Below are 25,014 nucleotides of genomic sequence, written 5' to 3'. Positions count from 1 at the left end.
CTAAGTATAAGCGTATTAGGTATTATTATATCGAATATGGCTTATATATATGTAATATATATAGTTACGCTGTACTATGCACTAAGTATAAGCGTAGTAGGTAATATTATATCGAATATGGCTTATATATATGTAATATATATAGTTACGCTGTACTATGCGCTAAGTATAAGCGTATTAGGTAATATTATATCGAATATGGCTTATATATATGTAATATATATAGTTACGCTGTACTATGCACTAAGTATAAGCGTATTAGGTAATATTAGTGATATATTCTTCGGATTCAGAAGAATATATCACCAATATCCCATTAAGCTTGTACGGATCAGACTTGCAAGAAAGTTGGGAACAAAACTTCCTATGATCTTTGTCATCATAGAGTCTTATGTTCCCCATTTTATGGGAACTGCCATGACCAACGGAAAACATTCCATCACCATCACCCTTGTCACTCTCAATTAAACTTCTTTTTTTCTTGGAAAATGAAGTAGAGAATTCCTCTATAATCTTTCTTTTATCTACTTAGGAAATGTTAAAATTCCTGCCTATACCATCTCTAGTTGAAACACATGTCATTGCAGTCTTAACATCATTGTCGCTAACGAGAACAACAATTGATCAAAAGACACACCCTGTCAGCTACTGTATCCAAGTTATTCTCTGTATCCAAGTTCATCTCGAGTAATAGTACCATGAGGAAAATCACCAAAGCCACCGGACAGCTTTATGATGCCAATGAAGCAAGATGAGCTATTCAATGAAACTCGTATTGTAAAGAAGAAGAAAGAGACTGATTCAGAAAGGTGGGTCGAGGGTCGAGCCTCGACTATACATGTAAGTTTTTTACTTATCATTAAGTATTTTGATTTACGTTTATATAAATTTTGAAATATTAATTCAATATAATTTTTCTTATAGGTTCGCTTCAGAGCTGATGTGGGGGAATTCATACGAAGTCAGCCACCTAACGAGTCGGCCGAGGCAATCCAACTTTCGAACGAGGATGCTAAAAGAACACTCCTTGAGTACTTTATATACTTTGAACTAGACAATAGAACTAGTTTTCGAATGAGCTTGTAATAAACGTTAACTTAGTTATGTTAGCTTAATGTTTTAGTTCTATTGATCTTTATATTTTTTTGCGTTTTAGTGTTGTCGTTGTTGTTGTTGTTGCTGGCATAAAATGCCTGTTTAGGATATATGGTATAAGCTGGCAGGTGGTGCAGCAGCCAAAACAGGCAGTTTCTTCCAAAAATATTCCAAAAAAGCGACCAACTTTGGTGTCCAGTTGGTCGCTATTCACTTAAAAAAATAATTTTCTGGTAATTTTGCGACCAAGGTTGGTCGCTTATAGTTAAAAAAAAATTAATTCTTGCCATTAGCGACCAATATTGGTCGCCCAATAAATAAAAAATTATAACATTTATTAATATAGCGACCAAAGTTGGTCGCTTGATATGATTAAAAATAAATAAAAATAAAACGTTATTTACATCTGGAGACCAACTTTGGTCGCCAAATATATAATATTAAAATATTTGAGCGACCAAAGTTGGTCGCTATATGCTTTGCCCGGAAAATTTGGTCCTTTTACCTGGGAGACCAACGTTGGTCGCTATTTAGCGACCAACTTTGGTCCCTAAGGTAAAGGGACCAGCTTAATATCGACCAGGCGTGGTTGGTCGCTTTTTGGTCGCTTTTTGGCCAATAAGCGACCAACGTAGGTCGCTTTTGCTGGTCGCTTTTTTCCGGAATTCTAGTAGTGCTACCCTCGGGTAGAGAGGCTGTTTCCGATAGACCCTCGACATCCTTACCTCCAAGAATTTCCTACCTTGTTTTTGGAGTGACTCGAACTCACAACCTCTTGATTGGAAGTGGATGATCTTACCATTAGAGCATTACCGTAATGCTTAAGAAAGGTACAAAGAACTGAAGAGAACGGTCACAAACACCGGTCAATCTTCATATTAGGAGAGATAAGTATTTCCACATGTCACACTGACAACCCGAGTTCCTTCCCCGGCAATGCCATCTTTTCCTCAAACTCTGCTATATGAGATTACACTGGATATATTGTTATTGTACGTTCGGAGAGATGGGAGCAACAACAACCTCCTATACATTCTGTCATAATTGAATCGAATATAGACCCTACTCTCACTCCTCCCCCACCACTGGCATGGAAAACACAGTGAGATATGTTTGGTAGAATCCAAACAAAGGTCCTTTTATTAAGGCAAGACCCAATACTACCACCTAACACCCAACAAGCTCATGTAGTTATATGTTGACAGTACTATCATTCGTTTGACCAACTGATATAATCAAGAATGCAATGTAGGATGGTATCAAGATCTTATTAGTGGAGTAGAATATACCACCATTCACTTGACCAAATGACAGTCCGATACAAAGATTTTAAGTTTATGAGTTCCTATAATAACTCCAAGTTAATATTATAAAATAACTAATTTACGTAGAGTCGGATATTTATAGATATTTAATGAATTTCTTAATATTTATACAGAAGCACAAAAGCTACTAAATTCACGTGAATTTGTAACAAATTAAACCTTCTATACTCGCCCCTAAAAAATATTCTGAGGTTAATAACTTCAGAGCCCATGCAAGTGATGTGCAACACTAAGTTAACAGACATGCATGGACTTCGCACATTCTGATATCTCGAATTTAAAATTTTCTCGCGTTTTTAATATCGCTAAAACTTCGAATCCTCTCCTTTCAAAAAGTAGTAGTTTTATTTTGGAAAAAATTTAGCTTAAACTTCCAAGTCTACCCTTAATGAGAAGTTTTTATAACAACACAAATACTCTGGATTCCTTTTTGACTTGTTAAAGACCACAAATTCCAAGAGTCGTAATTTTTTTTTAAACTCTGTGCCCAGTTAAAAAGGTTCACATAAATTAAAAAGGAGGAGTAATAATTAAGTAAATAAAAGTGTAATTTTTATAACAATTTTAAACTTTTAGATGAGATGTTACAATTTAACGTCGTTAATTAGAGAGGACGTGTTGCAAGGGTATTGTAGAAGAATCAGTATGTTCAATACAACTAAAGATATATATTATAGTATGTGATTCTAATGTTTCTCCAAGGCCAATGCATCCAGTTTTTCAGTTTTATTTCATTATTGATTATTCATCGCTTAATTAAGTTTAAAATGTCATTTGTATTCGTCTGTACTTAGGGAATTTGATTACAACTCATACTCATCAGTGCTCAATTGTATTCTATTATGAAGTGATATTACAGATTGTTAGTTAGGTAGTTAAGAATTCAATTAGTTAGTTGGCTCTCCATGACAGCTGTAAATTATCGGATCCAGTTAGTTAGTTGAGCCTTAGTAGAGTTAGCTAGTTGATTAACACATCACATGTATATGTATGTGTATATATATATATACACATATATATACACATACATATACATGTGATGTATGTGTATGTATATGTCAATTAGTTAGTATGTGATTAACACAACCAAATATATATATATATATATATATATATATATATATATATATTTGTATTGTTAATAAAGAAGAGTAGTAGTTATCATTTCCTCAAAATCCTCTCATCACCTCATTCATTCGCATGCTCTTATATATATATATATATATATATATATATATATATATATATATATATATATATATATATTTGTATTGTTAATAAAGAAGAGTAGTAGTTATCATTTCCTCAAAATCCTCTCATCACCTCATTCATTCGCATGCTCTGTCTGCAACTCCATAAAAGTAGCTTTCGAGTTCACTGCTCCTACATCGATGGCAGATCATGTAGATTTTAGCATGGTATTAGAGCCACCGATGCTCGTCAATTACTGAGGTTGACTATCTCTATCTAGTGATATATTTTTTCTTCTCAATTAGCTCGTCTTTTTTTCTCTGCTCATTAATGGCGGAAACTACAATTCCTTACACTCATCCTCTATACCTTGGGCCATCGGATACTCCTGGTGTTGTTCTGATTTTTTGTGAAGCTTACAGGATCAGAAAATTACTGTTTATGGAGCAGGACGATGTAAATTGCCCTTCTAGGAAAGAGGGAGTTAGGTTTTGTGACTGGTACTTGTACAAAAGAGTCGTTCACTACTGAATTACATGAGCAGCGGAAAACTTGAAATGCCATTGTCTTGTCATGGCTCATGTATACAGTTTCCACTGAACTTTTGAGTGGAATTGCATATGCTTCGAATGCACATCTTGTTTGGGAAGATCTGAGGTAGAGGTTTGATAAGGTGAATCGAATGCGTATCTTCCAACTGCACAGAGCCATTGCCAATTTTTCACAAGGAACTGATTTAGTCTTAAGCTACTTTACTAAGTTGAAGAGTCTATAGAATAAGTATGATGCATTGGTGCAACTTTCAAACTCGAGAGAATATATGGAGCACCTTCAACAGTAGAGACTTCTGCAGTTTCTCAGTGGTTTATATTAATTCATATGATCAAGCTAGGCGACAAAATCCTCCTGAAGACTAATGTGCCCTCCTTGAACCAGACCTATGTCATGGTGATAAAAGATGAATCTCAACAATCCCCTGGCCTGGGCTCAACTAATGAGAAAAATGATCAAATGGCTATGTAGGTAGGCAGAAGCCAAGGATACAAAGGCAAGAATCCTTTTGTGCAATGTGAACGATGTGGTCTAAAAGGTCACACTAAGGAGAATTGCTATAAAATTGTTGGGTATCCTGAAGACTTCAAGGCAAGAAGAAAGCCTGGTAACAACACCGAAAGTCAATATAGTCGTGGCAATGGGGGTCAGTCTGGATTTGGACATGGTTCTCACCAACCTTTCACTGCAGCCAATAATGTACTTGGGAACACTGATGCTCATTCTCAAGGATCATCATCAGCTGGTGATGTATTAGGAGGAATAACTGGGAAGGCACCATACTTCATTGAGGAACAATACAAACAAATTCTTGATCTGTTAAACAAAGATACACCTTCTGATTGTCAAGTCAACATGTCTGGTATAACTACTAGTTTCTTGTCTAAAGCCTATACAGATGAGTGGATTGTACACTCTGGTGCCACTCACCACATAGCAGCTTCCGATGATTTGGATGGTGACAATAAGACTACTAGGACTTCTAGTAATATGGTTCACTTACCTAATGGAGATAAAGTTCCTATTACACTTACTGGTTGTGCTGCTATATTTGGCAATGAAGCAATCATGACGTCCCTTGTGTTCTAGGGTTCAAGTTTAACCTTCAATACAAGGATCTCTTACAAAGTTTGGAATACTGCCTCAGAGTAGCTGTGTTTACACCCCACAACAGAATGGTGTTGTGGAGAGGAAACACAAACATATTTTGGATGTGGCAAAGGCCATAAGGTTTCAGTCAAAAATGCATATTAGGTATTGGGGCATGTGTGTTACAGCTGTTGTGTACTTGATAAATAGACTACCTTCACCAGCACTTCATGGAAAGAGACCATATGAACAATGCATACAGAGCCACCATTATTGGCACATTTAAGAGTTATATGATGGTTATGTTATGCAACAGTCATTCCAAAAAGGGATTAGTTTGCAGAAAGAGCAAAGGCAACTGTACTCACGGTATACTCAGAGAGACAAAAAGGGTACATCCTGATAGAACTAGCTACAAAATAGTTTTTTTCCGGTAGAGATGTGGTCTTCAAAGAATTAGAGTTCCCTTTTGCTCAAGCTACCACTGAGTCTGATTCAGAGGATCATAGCTTCCTGGATCAACCTAACTATGATGCTTCTACCTTAGAGATCAATCATGCTAATGAGGAGGAGAATTTGATGGATTCTACTAATGATACATCTGTTGTAGGTATTTTTTTGTCTCAACCAAATGCTCCATCAGCAAATCCTTTTCCCACTCTAACTGATCCTCCACCTGAGAACATGCAAGCAGAAGGATCTTAGTCTCATATTAGGAAGTCAACTAGAGAGTCTAGAGAGCCCATCTGGATGAAGGACTACATAACGCATGGGAAGACAAGCAACAAATATCCCATAGCCAACTGTTTGTCTTATGAAAAAACTATCATTCCTACCTAGCAAGCTTCTCCAGTCTGGTAGAACCTCAGAACTTCATGCAGGCTGTGAAGGATGTAAGATGGATAGAAGCTATGAAAAAAGAGGTCAAAGCACTAGAAGACAACAAACATGGGAAGTAGTTGACTTACCACATGGAAAGCATACTGTAGGATCAAATTGGGTGTATAAATTAAGTTAAAGCTAATGGTGAGGTTGAAAGGTTCAAGGCTAGACTTGTTACAAAGGAATATTGTCAACAAGAAGGACTTGATTACCGTGATACATTTTCACCAGTGGTGAAAATGGTCACAATCTGATCAGTAATAGCCTTGGAAATTTCCAAAGGATGGAACCTATATCAAAGAGATGTTTGAAATGCCTTTTTACAAGGAGATCTATGTGAGGAGGTGTATATGGATATGGCTGAAGGTTTCAAAAGACAGGAGGAGCAAAAGTTCTGCAAGCTACTCAAGTCCTTATATGGACTTAAGCAAGTATCAAGACAGTGGAACATCAAATTGTTTGATGCTTTAATTGAGGGAGGTTTTGTGCAGGGTAACCATGATTATTCCTTGTTTACTTTGAGAATTTGGTGATTATCCTGGTGCATGTTAATGATCTACTTATCACTAGTAATAATGATAGCTGAGGCAAAACATGTTCTCCATCAAAAATTCAAGCTAAAGGACCTAGGTGAGCTTAAGTATTTTCTAGGCATAGAAGTATTAAGGTCCAGCAAAGGAGTGATTCTAAATCAAAGGAAGTATGTCCTAGAACTCATATCTAGTATGGGACTCAGTAGAGCCAAGACAGATGCAACTCCTTTAGAAACAAACCTAAAGCTCACCACAGTACAATTTGATGCTCCAACTGGAGTTATAGGTGATGCAGTTCTGTAGGATGTTAGTCCGTACCAACGATTGATTGGTAAACTGATGTATGTCACTACCACTAGACCAGACATCAACTATGTCATCCAAACACTAAGTTAATTTATGCAGCAGACTAAAAGATCTCATTGGAAAGCTGCATTGAGGGTAGTTAGATATTTAAAAGGCTCTCCTGGGCAAGGAATATGGTTGAGATCAGAAGCCTCTATTGCAGAGTTAACCTGTTGGTGTAATTCAGACTGGGCAGCTTGCCCTAACACAAGAAGACATGTCACTGGTGATGTAATCAAATTTGATGAGTCCTTAATCTCATGGAAATCAAAATAGCAACAGACAATGTCTAGGAGTTCAGTAGAAACTGAGTATAGAAGTAAGGCTTCACCTGTTGTAGAGGTTACTTGGCTGTTAGGTTTGTTCAAAGAGCTGGGAGCTGCTGTTAAGACTCATGTTTCAATTATGAGCGACAGCAAGTCTGCTATGCAGATTGTAGTTAATTCCATTTTCCATGAATACACTAAGCATATCGAGATAGTGTAACGACCCGACCGGTCGTTTTGAGCATTTGCACTTCTCTCGCCAGCTCTCGGGCATGATTAGCCCCGTATGATGTATTATGACTTATGTAAATCGTCGGTTTTGGTTTTCAGGTTAATCGGAATAGATATGGAAGAATGATTCTTAGTTTGAAGCTTTAAATTTGAAAGGTTTGACCAAGTTTTGACCTTTTAGTATTCGATCTTAGATTTGGATTTTTATGAGTTGGTTAGTTCCATTAGGTGATTTTGGACTTTGGAGCGCGTTCGGAACGTGATTTGGAGGTCCGTGGTGGAATTGGGCTTGAATTGGCGATATTGGAAATTTGGTGATTTTCGGTCGGCAGTAGAAATTTTGATATCAGGGTCGGAATGGAATTTCGGAAGTTAGGGTAGGTTCTTGGTATCATTTGTGACGTGTGTGCAAAATTTGAGGTCATTCGGACGAGGTTTGATAGGTTTCGGCATCGTTTGCAGAATTTGGAAGTTTAGAAGTTCTTAGGCTTGAATCCGAGGGTGTTTTGGTGTTTTGATAATGTTTTGAGTAATCCGTAAGTTCGTATGTTGATATGTGACTTGTTGGTATTTTTGGTTGAGGTCCCGAGGGCCTCTGGATGAATTCGGATGGTCATCGGGAGTTTGGAATTTGGAATGTGCAGCTGAAGCTGCTGGTGTTTTCGCACCTGCGGATTGGGAACCGCATGTGCGAGCTTTGCAGAAGCGGTCTTGAAGCGCAGGTGCGCAGAGTAACCACAGGTACGGCTTGGTCCCCACATCTTCGTGACCGCAGGTGCGGTTAAGTGACCGCAGAAGCGGAGTTTGGCTGGTTAATGAAAATCCGCAAAATCGGAGATTTGTCAGCAGGTGCGGACCGCAGATGCGAAAATTGGTACCGCATGTGCGCTTTTGCTGGGCAGAAAGTATAAATAGAGGGATTCGCGAATTTTGGTTCATTCTTCACCATTTTATCCGGTTTTGGAGATTTTGGGAGCAATTTGAATGGGGATTCAAGGGGATTTTTATTGAGGTAAGTAATTTGAGCCCTAATACTCGTGTTTATGGTAATTTCCCATGGTTTAATCATGTAATTAGTGGTGATTAGGGGTGAAATGAGAGGTTAGGGCTTGGGAATTGGAGAGTTTGATTTGGGGATTTGAGGGACCATTTGATGTCGGGTTTTGATGAACTTGGTATAGATGGACTCGTGAGTGAAAGGGCTTTCTAGTTTGTGATTTTTGTCGGATTCTGAGACGTGGGCCCGGAAGCCGGGTTTGAGAAGATTTTGGGATTTGTGCCTAATTTGATAGTTTTTCTTGTGGAATTCATTCCATTAGCATATATTGATGGTATTTTTCTGGTTGTGAATAGATTCAGAGTGATTGGAGGCGGGGTTGAGGGGCAAGAGCATCACGGAGTAGGGATTTAACCGGTTTGAGGTAAGTAAAAATCTAGACCTGAGGGTATAGAACCCCGGATTTCACATCGTTTTACTACTTTGTGGTGACGCGCATGCTAGGTGACGGGTGTGTGGGCGTGCACCGTTGGGGATTGTGACTTGGTCCGTTCCGTAGCAACTATAAAGTTGCGTATTTGACTGAAACTATATAATACTTAAGTGTTTTAGAAAGAGTTTCTATAAATTGGGTTAAATGCCATATTTAGGCCTTGTGCCAGAGCTGTTTGGACCCTTAGGGGCCTTTTCTTATTATCCTCTCACTGTTTTGATTGAAAATCTATACTCAGTCATGCTATGTTTACTGATTTCATAACTCAGTCTTTATTACCCCGTTTTGATGCATATAAAATGTTATTTTGGGCTGAGCACCCTGTTTTTTACTGATAGCCCGAGTGGATTGAGAGGTTTATGACCGAGTGAGGCCGAGGGCCTGTTTTTGTTAGGATATTATGGGATCGGGTTGCGCGCCGCGACATGTTATTACTGATTCATGATTATATGAGGCCGATGGCCTGATTGATTTATGCCACGAGGTGGCTTGTTATAGCGCTTGGGCTGTAGGAGCCCCTTCGGAGTCTGCACACCCCAGTGAGCGCGGGTACCCTGAGTGAGTGATATGATGTTTTTCCTGAGGGGCTGTTCTTTATTCATGTTGTGCCCGATGGGCTGTTTACGAGTGACTTTGAGGTATGCCCGAGGGGCTGTATATGAGTGACTGTGAGGTTTGCCCGAGGGGCTGTTCACGAGTGATGTTTTGCCCGAGGGGCTATTTATGTTATCATCATTCTTACTCACTGTTTCATCACTTGTTTGAAAGCTATGAAAGATATTTTAAACGGTTTTACTGAAACTGGATTTAAATGAGCTGAGTTGATTCAAAACCCTGATTTTAAAAGCCTGTTATATTCTACTGAAATTTCACGATATGAACTGTATATGTTTCATCGCTCGTCAGTGCTACTCAGTCTTTGTTTACCTTTATTACTTACTGAGTTGACGAACTTACATTACTCCTTGCACCTTGTGTGCAGATCCAGGGGTTGCTGGACGTGCTAGTGAGTGTTGATTTCATCCGTCACGGATTTGTTGGAGTTAGCAAGGTGGCTGCATGGATAGCATGAATATGTAATAAATGTAAATAATGGCAAAGAATATAATAAGAAAGGATCTACCCCAATTATTATATGATTGGGATGTTCCTTTCCTCTGTCAACGGCGTGGAAAAGTGAGAAGTCAATATGGGTATGGAATCTTTGGATCTATGGATAAAGATTGAACAACGTGTGCTTCAATAATATAATTAACAAACAAGACAAGTTTTGGATATTCACTTTTTTCAACCTTTACAATGTGTTCTTATCGAAAAGTAAAGAAGATTCCCCTTTTGTTTTCTATCTCTTCCTATTTATAAGGGATATTCCCCAAAAACTCTAAAAAGTACAGCATAAAGAATATCCAAAAGAATATTCTTCATGTCTACCTCTGAACCTATGCTACCGTTATTTTCTCACCTCGGCTGCCCGCTTTTGGCACCAACCTTTGTGAGAGCAACCTTCAATCGTTATATCATGGTCGACCCCGTCCTTTGTCTCACTTATCTGTTACCGTCGAGTCGCCAAATTTGGACCTATACAGTTAGTCCCTCCGCTTGTTGAGGTCGTGGCCTTGCACGCCCTCGATAAGCGGACATGATTTGCCTTTGTTTTGGGAGAATATGGTTGTTGCATATGCCGAGTCGACAAAGGTCGAGAGAGCGACACAACCAGTGGAGTCATGATTGTGTGGTTGCCATGGGGTGACATCATAGACACGCGCGTCATCATTACGCATCTTCCCGAGACAGCGTCTGCGTGCCTGTCGCTTTGGTTTTGGTGCCATTGATAATCTTTTGCCTCGATTATCATGCCATCCAGCCCTATAAATAGATGGGGTTTCATTTTTCAGAAGTTTCCACCACCCTCTTCCTTGCATGAACATTGTTCTCTTTCGATCTTCTTTACTAGCTTATGTTCTTGATTTTGCTCTCACGATTCCATATCTCTCCTTCTTACCTTGGTCGTTACCTCCTTCTTCAGGTTTAGTAGCATACCTTTTATCGTTGACATGTCACACACCCTTCGTACTCATGATGAAATTTCTGAGCCACTCCGTTGTCGGTGGCTCCTCCTTCCGGCGGCGAGGATTTCGTGGTTGAAGAGGATGAGAGCTTTCTTACCGTGGAGGAGATAGTTCCCAGAAACCCCTTGTCCAGAAGCGATTTTCATAGTGAACATGCTCCCGCTCCCGTTCAGGTGATCTCCGAGACCGGGCCGTCTCATATAGTTGAGCTCCGATCTACATACCATATCCCTTCTCACGTCGAGATAGTTCTGGCTGTGGCGACATCATGGAGGTCCATCGACCTGGGTACTGTGCCTTTTATGTCTACCCTTTTTTAATTGGTTATACTCTCCCTCTTCTCCCGCTAGCGGAGGAATTATGCCGATTTTACAACGTCTGTCCGGCACTGCTATCCCCGTATTTGTATAAAGCTTTCCTGATGCTAACAAAGTATGCGGAATTGGCCGGTTGCGAGGTCGATATCCACCACCTATTACACTTGTTTTCACCAAGTTTTTAAGAGGCACTATGATCCACCTGTGACATCGCGGGACCAGAGGACTGATAGTTGGAATGGACGACGGGACGAATCAGAGGTTTTGGCACAAGTACTTCTTTATCAAAATCGAACACTTGGTATCAGACGCTGCTGGATTTCCCGAGCCGTGGAACCATAATCGTAGGTGTTGTTGACATACATTTGTTGTCTTCTTTTTGTCCCTTCATTTTTCATTCATTTGTTGTTTCTTTGTGTTGTTGTTTTCTTTAGCTGAGAGGCGTGCACCCTTTGCCGTCGTTGGCATTGATGACTGGGTGGCTCGCGTGTTACTTCACATGGCGGTTATTCGAGATTCGGCGGTTTTCTACAAACATTTTGGACCGAGGGTCCCGTCTAGTAAGTGTTACTTTTGTTTCGGCCTTCTGTTGTTTACCGTTGTTTATTGATACGACCTCCTTATGGTGACAGGTCGAGGGGCTTCCAAAAAGAAAGCTCCAATGTCGGCATTTCGCCAGGCTATTACATCGGCAGGGATGCAATTTACTCTGGCTGAGTCCGTCCGCGGAGGTCGTACTCAAGCTCTGTCATCTAGGGATTCTCCTCCTTAGAATACCGTCGCCACTAGTGTTGAAACGAGGAAATTCATTGCCCCGATGGCGGCGTCCGCACTTGTGCCAGACGCTGGGGCTGTTTTTATGGCGGGGAGGTCCCCTAGGGCCGAGGGGGTACATCAAGGCGGGGAGCCTATACGGGCTGCTAAAGGTGGCGCGTCCTCAATGGATGGAAAAGATAGAGCGGTGCTCGCAGAGGACGATGGTTCAGGCTCGGACATCGATCCTGAAGAGGTGCGAGCCTTTTTGGAGAGAAACACCCGCGTGGAAGTGAGGGAGGAGGGTCCTAACTGACACGTAATCATTCCCGTGGGCTACGACCTTTTGGCTAACTCTGAACAGGCGGTGTCGTCCTTCGCCCCCTTGTGCGCTGCTTCTGAGAACGCAGCGCTTCAGACGATGAGTGATGCAGAGCTGTCGCTGAGTATGTCTGGCATGGCTTTGCGAGTAAGTGCTTTTTACTGTTAGGATTTGTTTCGTGTGCGTAATCTGTTTATACTGACTTTCTTTCATTTGCATGTCAGACTCTCATTATGGGGATTGAGCGCGACAGGCGGGATGAACGGAGGACGGCCGTTTTGAAGAAGGTGACCTCTAAGTACAAAGAATACCGTACCAAGCATCGAGCGCTGGTCGACGTCTTTAACCAAGACAGAGAGTTTCAGCTATTTTGTGACGGGCTCAAACAGAGAGAGGAGGAGTTGGCGAGGAAAGTTGAGGAGCTGAAGGAGCGGGATGATGAGCTGATGAAGGCCATAGGTCGATGTAGCGAGCTTGAGGCGGCTCTAAAGGTCAAGGAGGATGAGCTCGAGGTGAGCAAGGGGGTGATGACCGAGAACGCCGTCCTTCAAGCACGGGTGGCTTCCTTAACTATTGATCTCGGGCAGAGATAAGTGGAGGCTACTGATCCGTGGGGCGAGTTGAGCGTTAAGGTCGAGGAATTGACTCGTGCCGAAAAAGGCAGGATGGCTGCCATATCCGAAGTAGTGGCCTTAGATGACCCCCTCCGTGTTTGTAGGTCTGAGCAGGATAATGAGGTGGAGACGTCGGCGCTCAAGGTGGCGAGGTTAGAAGAGCGGATCCAGGATCTAGAGGCGGAGTTGTCCGGATTAAATGAACAAGTTGTTGCTATGAAGGCTGAGGAAGTGCGACGACAGTCGCAACCGTCTACGTCTCACACTTCTATTGATCCCGTCGTGCCGGGTGAGTTGTATGAGATGTGGGTTCATGCCGAGGCTCATCTTGATGTGTACATGTCGGCCGACGGGAAGGTTTCCGAGGCAGATCTCAAGGGTATCCGCGTTAAAGCATGTGCGGCCCGTGAAGCCTGTGGTGAGGACCCCGGTACACCTGGCGGGGACGATGTTGATGATGATACGGACAGGCTGTCACGACCCGGATTTCCCACCTTCGGGGGTCGTGATAGCGCCCACTCGTAGAAGCTAGGCAAGCCACAAATCATAAACTCCTAACTCTTTCATTTTAAATTTCTTTTTACCAATCATATCAACAAGCGTTAAATATTAGAATAACAGCGGAAATATAAAATTAAAGCAGAAGACTTAACGAAGTAAACCAAAATAACAAGGAAAATCCACATATGTCTCTACCCAAGAACTGGTGTCACAACATCCACGGACTATCTTAGAGTGCTACATACAACTGTCTGAAACAAGGAATAAAGTCTGTCTCAGATACAAAAGGAAACAGATCATAAATAAAGATAGAGGAGATGCCGGGCCTGCGGACGCCTGCAGGACTACCTCGGGAATCTCGTGACCTGAAGACTAGCTCCCGAACTATTGCTGCTGTCCGGTACCTGGATCTGTGCAAAAGAGCACAGAGTGTAGTATCAGCACAACCGACCCCATATGCTGGTAAGTGCCTAGCCTAACCCCGGCGAAGTAGAGACGAGGCTAGACAGGACAACCACATAAACCTGTGCAGTTATATATATACATCTACAGCGAGAAATATATCAAGAATAAACATTTTTAAATGGGAGGGGAACATGCTTCGGGGATAGGAGATAATACAGAATTTCAAGAGAATAATAAGGAACATCGATAAATTAACTCTAACACGAATAAGGGAAATAAAAGCAAATTTCACTGTCAGTACACATCTTGTTGCAGGCGTGCAACCCGATCCCATTTCTCAATGTTTCCGTGGTAGGCGTACCACCCGCTCCTGTTTCATCAAATCTCGTGGTAGGCGTACCACCCGCTCCCATTTCATCATAACTCACTCGTGGTAGGCGTACCACCTGCTCCCATTTCAATTCAACACAGTCACAATAAAATCCCGGCAAGGAAAACAAAAGCAATATAATAATAATTTCCCGGCAAGGTAACAACAATATCAAAATAACCATCCCGGCAAGGGAGAATCAGCTATAACCAAATCCTAGCTCAACTCTTACTCAGCTCGATTAGTACCAATACTCAAGCATAAATAAAGTCCACGAGAATAAACTAAATCTCTACTCAATATCAAGAGTCATCAATTTAAAGCATCCGAAGTGTCATTTAAGAACACAACAACTATCAATTTAAGACTCACGGTCATGCTCGACACCAACGTATTGATACTCGTCACCATGCCTATACGTCGTACCCAACAAGAAGCAATTAGCACATAAGACTCAACTCCTAATCCCTCAAGCTAGGGTTAGACCAAACACTTACCTCAAACTTCCACGGCCAATTCAATCCTCAATAACCGCCTTCCCTCTCGAATTCGGCTCCAAATCAATTGTATCTATACAATAATGACTTCAATACATCAATAAATGCTAAACAATACGAACCCAATGCCTAATTATAGCTTTTCCATCATTTTTTCCCAAAACTCAAAAATCGACCCCGGGCCCGCTTGGTCAAAACACGAGGTTCGGACCAAAATCAAATCCCCCATTCACCCACGAGCCCAAATATATAATTTGTTTCCAAATTCGACCCCAATACAAGGTCTAAATCAAGAAAAATCAAAAAGCCCTAACTCTACCCAAATACCCAATTTTTCTACCTTAAATCACATGTTTTAGGCCTAGGATTTCAATAGATGTGGAAGGAATTGGAAGAAAATAAGCTAAGAATTACTAACCCAAGAGGTTTTGATGAAGAATCGCTTCAATGGTCGCCTAAGAGCATGGAGAAGAAAGGTTTTGTGAAATATTTGGTGAATCCCGTATGCTACTGTTTCTGAAGTTTTAAAAATTTAACTGGGCGAAAATGCTCTATGCAATCGCGAGGAATGTCATGCGATCGCATAGGGGAAGGGAAAGTTGTTCACTGCGATCGCGAACAAGACAATGCGATCGCGTAGAAGAATGGGCTTCGCATTCCAGGTTTTGGTTTAATGAATCGCGATCGCGGAGGGGAAATGCGATCGCATAGAATGAAGTGGGGTTACCCTACGCGATCGTGGGAAAGCTTATGCGATCGCATAGGAGAAACAGAACACCTGGAAACTTACACTATGCGATCGCGGAAAAGCCTATACGATCGCATAGAACAAAACCTCAGAACCAAAATTGCTGTTTTCTGCAACTTTTCCAAGCCAAAAAACCATTCCGAAACACACCGAGCCCTCGGGGCTCCCAACCAACCACATGTACTAACTCAACAACATCATACAAACTTATCTGTGCGATCAAATCGCCAAAATAACATCAAAACAATGAATCAAACCTCAAAATCAAGAGTTTTTCCTCAAACGTCATTAAGTTTCAAATTTAGAAATTCAAGTTCGAAACACGTCAAACGACGTCCGTTTTCTACCAAATTTCACAGGAAGGACTTAAAACATATATAAGACCTGTATCGGGCGCCGGAACCAAAATACGGGCCCGATACCAACACGTTCTAATCAAATATCATTTCAATTTTTCCTTAACAATTTCAGAAAAAAATTTCTTTTAAAAATTCATTTCTCGGGCTCGGGACCTCGGAATTAGATTCCGGGCATACGCCCGAGTCCCATATTTTTTTACGGACCCTCCGGGACCGTCAAATCACGGGTCCGGGTCCGTTTATCCAAAATGTTGACCAAAGTCAAATTTATTCATTTTAACATCAAAACTTAGCATTTTTCACAGAATTTCATATTTAAGCTTTCCGGCTATGCGCCCGGACTGTGCACGCAAATCGAGGTGACTCTAAATGAGGTTTTCAAGGCCTCGGAAGCACAGAATTAATTAAAAATAGGTAATGACCCTTTGGGTCGTCACATTCTCCACCTCTAAAACAACCGTTCGTCCTCGAACAGACAGAAGAAGGAAGTACCTGAGTCGGGGAAAAGATGAGGATAGCGGCTCCGCATATCGGACTCGGACTCCCAGGTCGATGCCTCAGGAGGCTGACCTCTCCACTGGACACGAACAGAAGGGAAACTCTTGGATCTCAACTGACGAACCTGCCGGTCTAGAATAGCTACTGGCTCCTCCTCATAAGACAAGTCCTTGTCCAACTGGACAGTACTGAAATCTAACACGTGGGCTGGATCACCGTGATACCTCCGAAGCATGGACACATGAAATACTGGATGCACGGCTGATAAGCTCAGCGGCAAAGCAAGTCTATAAGCCACCTCTCCCACTCGATCAAGAATCTCAAACGGACAAATGAACCTAGGGCTAAGCTTGCCCTTCATCCCAAATCTTATCACGCCCTTCATAGGCGACACTCGGAGCAATACACGCTCACCTACCATGAAAGCCATATCTCGAACCTTGCGTTCTGCATAGCTCTTTTACCTGGACTGAGCTGAACGAAGCCTATCCTGAATGATCCTGACCTTGTCCAAGGCCTCCTGAACCAGATCTGTACCCAACAACCGAGCCTCTCCCGGCTCAAACCATCCAACCGAAGACCGACACCGCCTACCATATAAGGCCTCACAAGGAGCCATCTGGATGCTCGACTGCTAGCTGTTGTTGTAGGCAAACTCCGCTAAAGGCAAGAACTGATCCCACGAACCTCCAAAGTCAATAACACAAGCTCGGAGCATATCCTTCAAAATCTGAATAGCCCGCTCGGACTGACCATCCGTCTGGGGATGAAATGCTGTGCTCAACTCAACCCGTGTGCCCAACTCTCGCTGAACTGCTCTCCAGAAGCGCGAGGTAAACTGCGTACCCCGGTCCGAAATGATGGATACCGGCACACCATGAAGGCGAACAATCTCCCGGATATAGATCTCAGCTAACCTCTCGGATGAATAGGAGACTGCCACAGGAAAGAAATGTGCTGACTTGGTCAGCCTATCAATAATGACCCATACTGCGTCAAACTTCTTCCGAGTCAACGGAAGTCCAGTAACAAAGTCCATTGTGATCCGCTCCCACTTCCACTCGGGAAGCTCAATCCTCTGAAATAAACCACCAGGCCTCTGATGCTCGTACTTAACCTACTGACAATTCAAACAACAAGCCACATATGCTACGATATCCTTCTTCATTCTGCACCACCAGTAATGCTGCCGCAAATCCTGATACATCTTCGCGGCGCCCGGATGAATAGAGTACCGGGAGCTATGGGCCTCCTCCAATATCAACTCTCGGAGCCCATCCACATTAGGCACACATACTCGACCCTGCAATCTCAAAACTCCATCGTCATCTAAGTTAACCTGCCTGGCACCTCCGCGCTGCACCGTGTCTCTAAGGACACACAAATGGGGATCATCATACTGCCGATCACGGATACGCTCCAATAATGAAGAACGAGCGACCGTGCAAGCTAACACACGACTGGGCTCAGAAACATCCAGTCTCACGAACTGATTGGCTAAAGCCTGAACATCCAATGCAAGCGGCCTCTCACCGACCGGAATATAAGCAAGACTGCCCATACTGGCTGACTTCCTACTCAATGCATCGGCCACCACATTGGCCTTTCCCGGATGATATAGAATGGTGATATCATAATCCTTCAACAACTCCAACCACCTCATCTGCCTCAAATTCAACTCCTTTTGCTTGAACAAGTACTGAAGACTCTTGTGATTCGTGAACACCTCACATGCCACACCATATAGATAATGCCTCCAAATCTTCAATGCGTGAACTATGGCTGCCAACTCCAAATCATGAACCGGATAGTTCTTCTCATAAATCTTCAACTGCCTCAAAGCATAGGCAATGACCTTGCCATCCTGCATCAATACTGCACCAAGCCCAATACGAGAAGCATCACAATAAACTGTATAAGGCCCTGAACCTGTGGGCAAAACCAACACCGATGCCGTAGTCAGTGCTGTCTTGAGCTTCCGAAAGCTCGCCTCACACTCATCCGACCATCTGAACTGGGCACCCTTCTGAGTCAATCTGGTCATCGGGGCTGCAATAGATGAAAACCCCTCCACGAACCGTCGATAGTAGCTTGCCAACCCAGAGAAACTCCGAATCTCTATAGCTGATGCTGGTCTAGGCCAGTTCTTTACTGCCTCAATCTTCTTTGGGTCCACCTGAATACCCTTTGCTGATACAACATGACCCAGAAATGCAACTGAACCCAAGCAGAATTCACACTTGGAGAACTTTGCATATAACTGACTATCCTCAGAGTCTGAAGAACCACTCTAAGGTGCTGCTCGTGCTCCTCCTGGCTGCGGGAATATATCAATATATCATCAATGAAGACTATCAGAATGAGTCCAAATAAGGCCCGAACACTCGGTTCATCAAGTCCATAAAAGTTGCTGGGGCATTTGTCAACCCGAATGACATAACCAAGAACTCATAATGCCCGTACCGAGTGCGGAAAGCTGTCTTAGGGACATTTGATTCCCTAATCCTCAACTGATGGTAGCCAGATCGCAAGTCAATCTTGGAAAATACCCTGGCACCCTGAAGCTGGTCGAATAAATCATCAATCCTCGGCAGAGAATACTTATTCTTGACTGTAACCTTGTTCAATTGCCGGTAATCAATACACATCCTTCTTATTAACAAATAACACCGGCGCACCCCAACGTGAAACACTAGGTCTAATAAAACCCTTCTCAAGCAAATCCTGCAACTGTTGCTTTAGCTCTTTCAACTCCGGCGGCGCCATACGATACGGCGGGATAGAAATGGGCTGAGTGCCAGGAGCCAAATCAATGCAGAGATCAATATCCCTGTCGGGTGGCATACCCGGCAGGTCTGAAGGGAAAACATCAGGAAACTCACGAACAACAGGTACAGAATCAAGAGAGGGAACCTCAACACTAGAATCACGAACATAAGCTAAATAGGCCAAGCACCCCTTCTCGACCATACGCCGAGCCTTCACATATGATATAACACGGAGGGTAGAATGACTAGGAGTCCCTCTCTACTCTAAATGAGGCATACCCGGTAAAGCTAAGGTCACAGTCTTGGCATGACAGTCCAAGATAGCGTGATAGGGTGATAACCAGTCCATCCCCAATATAATATCAAAGTCAACCATGTCTAAAGCAACAAATCTACACGAGTCTCCAGACCCCCAATTACCACGACACAAGAACGATGGACTCGATCGACCACAATAGAGTCACCCACCGATGTAGACACATAAACAGGAATACCCAATGCATCACTAGGCATGACCAAATACGGGGCGAAATAGGATGACACATACGAATACGTAGACCCCGGATCAAACAACACTGAAGCATCTCTATCACAAACCAGAAGCGTACCTGTAATAACCGCATCTGAAGCCTCTGCCTCGGGTCTGGCCTGAAGAGCATAACATCGGGGCTGGGCCCCACCACCAGATCTACCTCTCTGGGATGACCTGTTGCTGGCTGGCCTCCACCTCTAGCGGCCTGAGCTCCACCTCTAGGACCTCTACCTCCACCTCTAGCACCTTTACCTCCACCCCTAGCTGGCTGGGCGGGCTGTGGAACATCTGGTGCCTGTACCATGGCACGAGAACTCTGATGCTGAGAGCCACCTGGTGCGCGAGGGCAATACCTAGCAATGTGCCTCGTATCGCCACAAGTAAAACAAGCCCTCGGCTGCTGGGGCTGACGACCCTGGAAACTCTGAAGCGGTGGTGCACTGAAGGACTGCTGATAAGAATAATGCGTCTGAGGACCACGGCTACCCGAAGCACCGTGAGAAACCTGGAGTGCTGACTGAAAAGGCCTAGGATGATGGCCTCTACCATATGAATCCCTGCCTCGAGACGAGGCACCACTAAATCTGCCTGACTGACGGGGTCTCTTGTCTGCTCTATGACCACCCCCTGTGCTAATACCATCTCAACCCTCCGGGCCACATTGGCCGCCTCCTGGAAGGATATCTCACTCCCAGTCTCTCTAGGCATCTGGAGACGAATCGGCTGAATGAGTCCATCAATAAACCATCTCACTCTCTCCCTCTCAGTGGGAAGTATAACTAGAGCATGGCGAGCTAAGTCAATGAACCTGGTCTCATACTGGGTGACAGTCATGGATCCCTACTGTAGGTGCTCGAACTGCCTCCGATAGGCCTCTCACTGAGTAATGGGGAGAAACTTCTCCAGAAATAGCTGTGTGAACTGCTCCCATGTCAAGGCTGGCGATCTTGCTGGTCTAGCTAAGCAATAATCCCTCCACCATGTCTTGGCGGATCCAGACAATCGAAATGCAGTAAAATCAACCCCATTGGTCTCAACAATACCCATGTTCCGAAGAACCTCGTGGCAGCTGTCCAAATAATCCTGGAGATCCTCGGTAGATGCACCGCTGAAGGTAGTAGTGAAGAGCTTGGTGGACCTGTCCAACCTCCACAAAGTATCGGCAAACATAGCTGCTCCATCACCGGCCTGGGCTACTATGCCCGGCTGGGCTGCTCCAACTGGCTGAACTGCTGGAGTCTGAGTCTGGGGAGCCACCTGCTCTGGAGTACGAGTAGCAGGAGTCTGGACTCCTCCTCCAGTCTGAGAAGTGGCTGGTGCTACAGGAAGCAAGCCTGCACGGGTGACACTCTCCATGAGGCCCACAAATCGGACCAAAGCGTCCTGAAGAACTGGGGTAGCAATAAACCCCTCTGTGACATGAGCTGGGACCACCGAAACTGTTGGGGTCGGGGCCGGAACCTCCTCGTCAAAGTCAACCTGAGGCTCCGCCACTGGTGCTGTTGCTCGGGGTTGAGCTCTGCCCCTGCCTCGGCCTCGCCCTCTGCCCCTAGTGGGAGCTGCCTGGGGCTCGGACTGCTGATCAGTAGATGAGGAAGCACGTGTTCTCGCCATCTGCGAAAGAACATAGTAGAAATTCAATTAACGTTGAGAAACCAAACTGCACGACAAGAAAGAACAAATGTGAAACTTTTCCTAACTCGTAGACTCTGGGGGATAAATACAGACGTCTCCGTACCGATCCCTCGGACTCTACTAAGCTTGTCCATGAATTGTGTGACCTATGTAACCTAGAGCTCTGATACCAACTTGTCATGACCCGAATTTCCCACCCTCGGGGGTCGTGATAGCGCCTACTCGTAGAAGCTAGGCAAGCCACAAGTCATAAACTCCTAACTCTTTCATTTTAAATTTCTTTTTACCAATCATATCAACAAGCGTTAAATATTAGAATAACAACGGAAATATGAAATTAAAGCGGAAGACTTAACGAAGTAAACCAAAATAACAAGGAAAATCCACATATGTCTCTACCCAAGAACTGGTGTCACAACATCCACGGACTATCTAAGAGTGCTACATACAACTATCTGAAACAAGGAATAAAGTCTTTCTCGGATACAAAAGGAAACAGATCATAAATAAAGATAGAGGAGATGCGGGGCCTGCGGACGCCTGCAGGACTACCTCAGGAATTTCGTGGACTGAAGACTAGCTCCCGAACTATTGCTGCTGTCCGGTACCTGGATCTGTGCAAAAGAGCACAGAGGGAAGTATCAGCACAACCGACCCCATGTGCTGGTAAGTGCCTAGCCTAACCCCGGCGAAGTAGTGACGAGGCTAGACAGGACTACCACATAAACCTGTGCAGTTATATATATACATCTACAGCGAGAAATATATCAAGAATAAACATTTTTAAATGGGAGGCGAACATGCTTCGGGGATAACAGATAATACAGAATTTCAAGAGAATAATAAGGAACATCAATAAATTAACTCTAACACGGATAAGGGAAATAAAAGCAGATTTTACTGTCAGTACACATCTCGTTGCAAGCGTGCAACCCGATCCCATTTCTTAATGTTTCCGTGGTAGGCGTACCACCCGCTCCCATTTCATAAAATCTCGTGGTAGGCGTACCACCCGCTCCCATTTCATCATAACTCGTGGTAGGCGTACCACTGCAACCCAAAGGGTCATCACCTGTTTTTAATTAATTTTGTGCTTCCGAGGCATTGAAAACCTCGTTTAGAGTTGCCTCGATTTGCGTGCGCAGTCCGAGCGCATAGCCAGAAAGCTTAAATATGAAATTCTGTGAAAAATGCTAAGTTTTGATGTTAAAATGAATAAATTTGACTTTGGTCAACATTTTGGGTAAACGGACCCGGACCCGTGATTTGACGGTCCCGGAGGGTCCGTAGAAAAATATGGGACTCGGGAGTATGCCCGGAATCGAATTCCGAGGTCCCGAGCCCGAGAAATGAATTTTTAAAAGAAATTGTTTTTCTGAAAATGTTAACGAAAAATTGAAATGATATTTGATTAGAACGTGTTGGTATCGGGCCCGTATTTTGATTTCGGTGCCCGGTACAGGTCTTATATATGTTTTAATTCCTTCCTGTGAAATTTGGTTGAAAACAGACGTCGTTTGACGTTTTCGGACTTGAATTTCTAAATTTGAAACTTAATGAAGTTTGAGGAAAAACTCTTGATTTTGAGGTTTGATTCATTGTTTTGATGTTATTTTGGCTATTTGATCACACGGATAAGTTCGTATGATGTTTTTGAGTTAGTACATGTGGTTGGTTGGGAGCCCCGAGGGCTCGGTTGTGTTTTGGAGGTGTTTCGGAATGGTTTTTGGCTTGGAAAAGTTGCAGAAAACAGCAGTTCTGGTTCTGAGGTTTTGTTCTATGCGATCGCATAGGCTTTTCCGCGATCGCATAGTGTAAGTTTCCAGGTGTTCTGTTTCTCCTATGCGATCGCATAATCTTTCCCGCGATCGCGTAGCGTAACCCCACTTCATTCTATGCGATTGCATTTCCCCTCCGCGATCGCAATTCATTAAACCAAAACCTGGAATGCGAAGTCCATTCTTCTACGCGATCGCAGTGTCTTGTTCTCGATCGCAGTGAACAACTTTCCCTTCCCCTATTCAATCGCATGACATTCCTCGTGATCGCATAGAGCATTTTCTCCCAGTTAAATTTTTAAAACTTCAGAAATAGTAGCATACGGGATTCACCAAATATTTCACAAAACCTTTCTTCTCCAAGTTTTTAGGCGACCATTGAAGCGATTCTTCATCAAAACCTCTTGGGTTAGTAATTCTTAGCTTATTTTCTTCCAATTCCTTCCACATCTATTGAAATCCTAGGCCTAAAACATGTGATTTAAGGTAGAAAAATTGGGTATTTGGATAGAGTTAGGGCTTTTTGATTTTTCTTGATTTAGATCTCGTTTTGTGGTCGAATTTGGAAACAAATTATATATGGGCTCGTGGGTGAATGGGGGATTTGATTTTGGTCCGAACCTCGTGTTTTGACCAAGCGGGCCCGGGGTCGATTTTTGAGTTTTGGGAAAAATGATGGAAAAGCTATAATTAGGCATTGGGTTCGTATTGTTTAGCATTTATTGATGTATTGAAGTCATTATTGTATAGATACAATTGATTTGGAGCCGGATTCGAGAGGGAAGGCGGGTATTGAGGATTGAATTGGCCGTGGAAGTTTGAGGTAAGTGTTTGGTCTAACCCTAGCTTGAGGGATTAGGAGTTGAGTCTTATGTGCTAATTTCTTCTTGTTGGGTACGACGTTTAGGCATGGTGACGAGTATCTATACGTTGGTGTCGAGCATGACCGTGAGTCTTAAATTGATAGTTGTTGTGTTCTTAAATGACACTTCGGATGCTTTAAATTGATGACTCTTGATATTGAGTAGAGATTTAGTTTATTCTCGTGGACTTTATTTATGCTTGAGTATTGGTACTAATCGAGCTGAGTAAGAGTTCAGCTAGGATTTGGTTATAGCTGATTCTCCCTTGCCGGGATGGTTATTTTGATATTGTTGTTCCCTTGTCGGGAAATTATTATTATATTGCTTTTGTTTTCCTTGCCGGAATATTATTGTGACTTTGTGTTGAATTGAAATGGGAACGGGTGGTACGCCTACCACGAGTTATGATGAAATGGGAGCGGGTGGTACGCATACCACGAGATTTGATGAAAAGGGAGCGGGTGGTACGCCTACCACGAGATTTGATGAAAAGGGAGCGGGTGGTACGCCTACCACGAGATTTGATGAAATGGGAGCGGGTGGTACGTCTACCGCGAGATTTGATGAAATGGGAGCGGGCGGTACACCTACAACGAGTTATGATGAAATGGGAGTGGGTGGTACGCCTACCACGAGATTTGATGAAATGGGAGCGGGTGGTACGCCTACCACGGAAACATTGAGAAATGGGATCGGGTTGCACGCCTGCAACGAGATGTGTACTGACAGTGAAATCTGCTTTCATTTCCCTTATCCGTGTTAGAGTTAATTTATTGATGTTCCTTATTATTCTCTTGAAATTCTGTATTATCTGCTATCCCCAAAGCATGTTCCCCTCCCATTTAAAATGTTTATTCTTGATATATTTCTCGCTGTAGATGTATATATATAACTGCACAGGTTTATGTGGTAGTCCTGTCTAGCCTCGTCACTACTTCGCCGGGGTTAGGCTAGGCACTTACCAGCACATGGGGTCGGTTGTGCTG

This window comes from Nicotiana attenuata, unplaced genomic scaffold (genome assembly GCF_001879085.1).
Source record: "Nicotiana attenuata strain UT unplaced genomic scaffold, NIATTr2, whole genome shotgun sequence".
Classification (NCBI taxonomy): Eukaryota; Viridiplantae; Streptophyta; class Magnoliopsida; order Solanales; family Solanaceae; genus Nicotiana; species Nicotiana attenuata.
The sequence above is the reverse complement of the archived record's forward strand: the minus strand, read 5'-3'. Positions refer to the sequence as shown.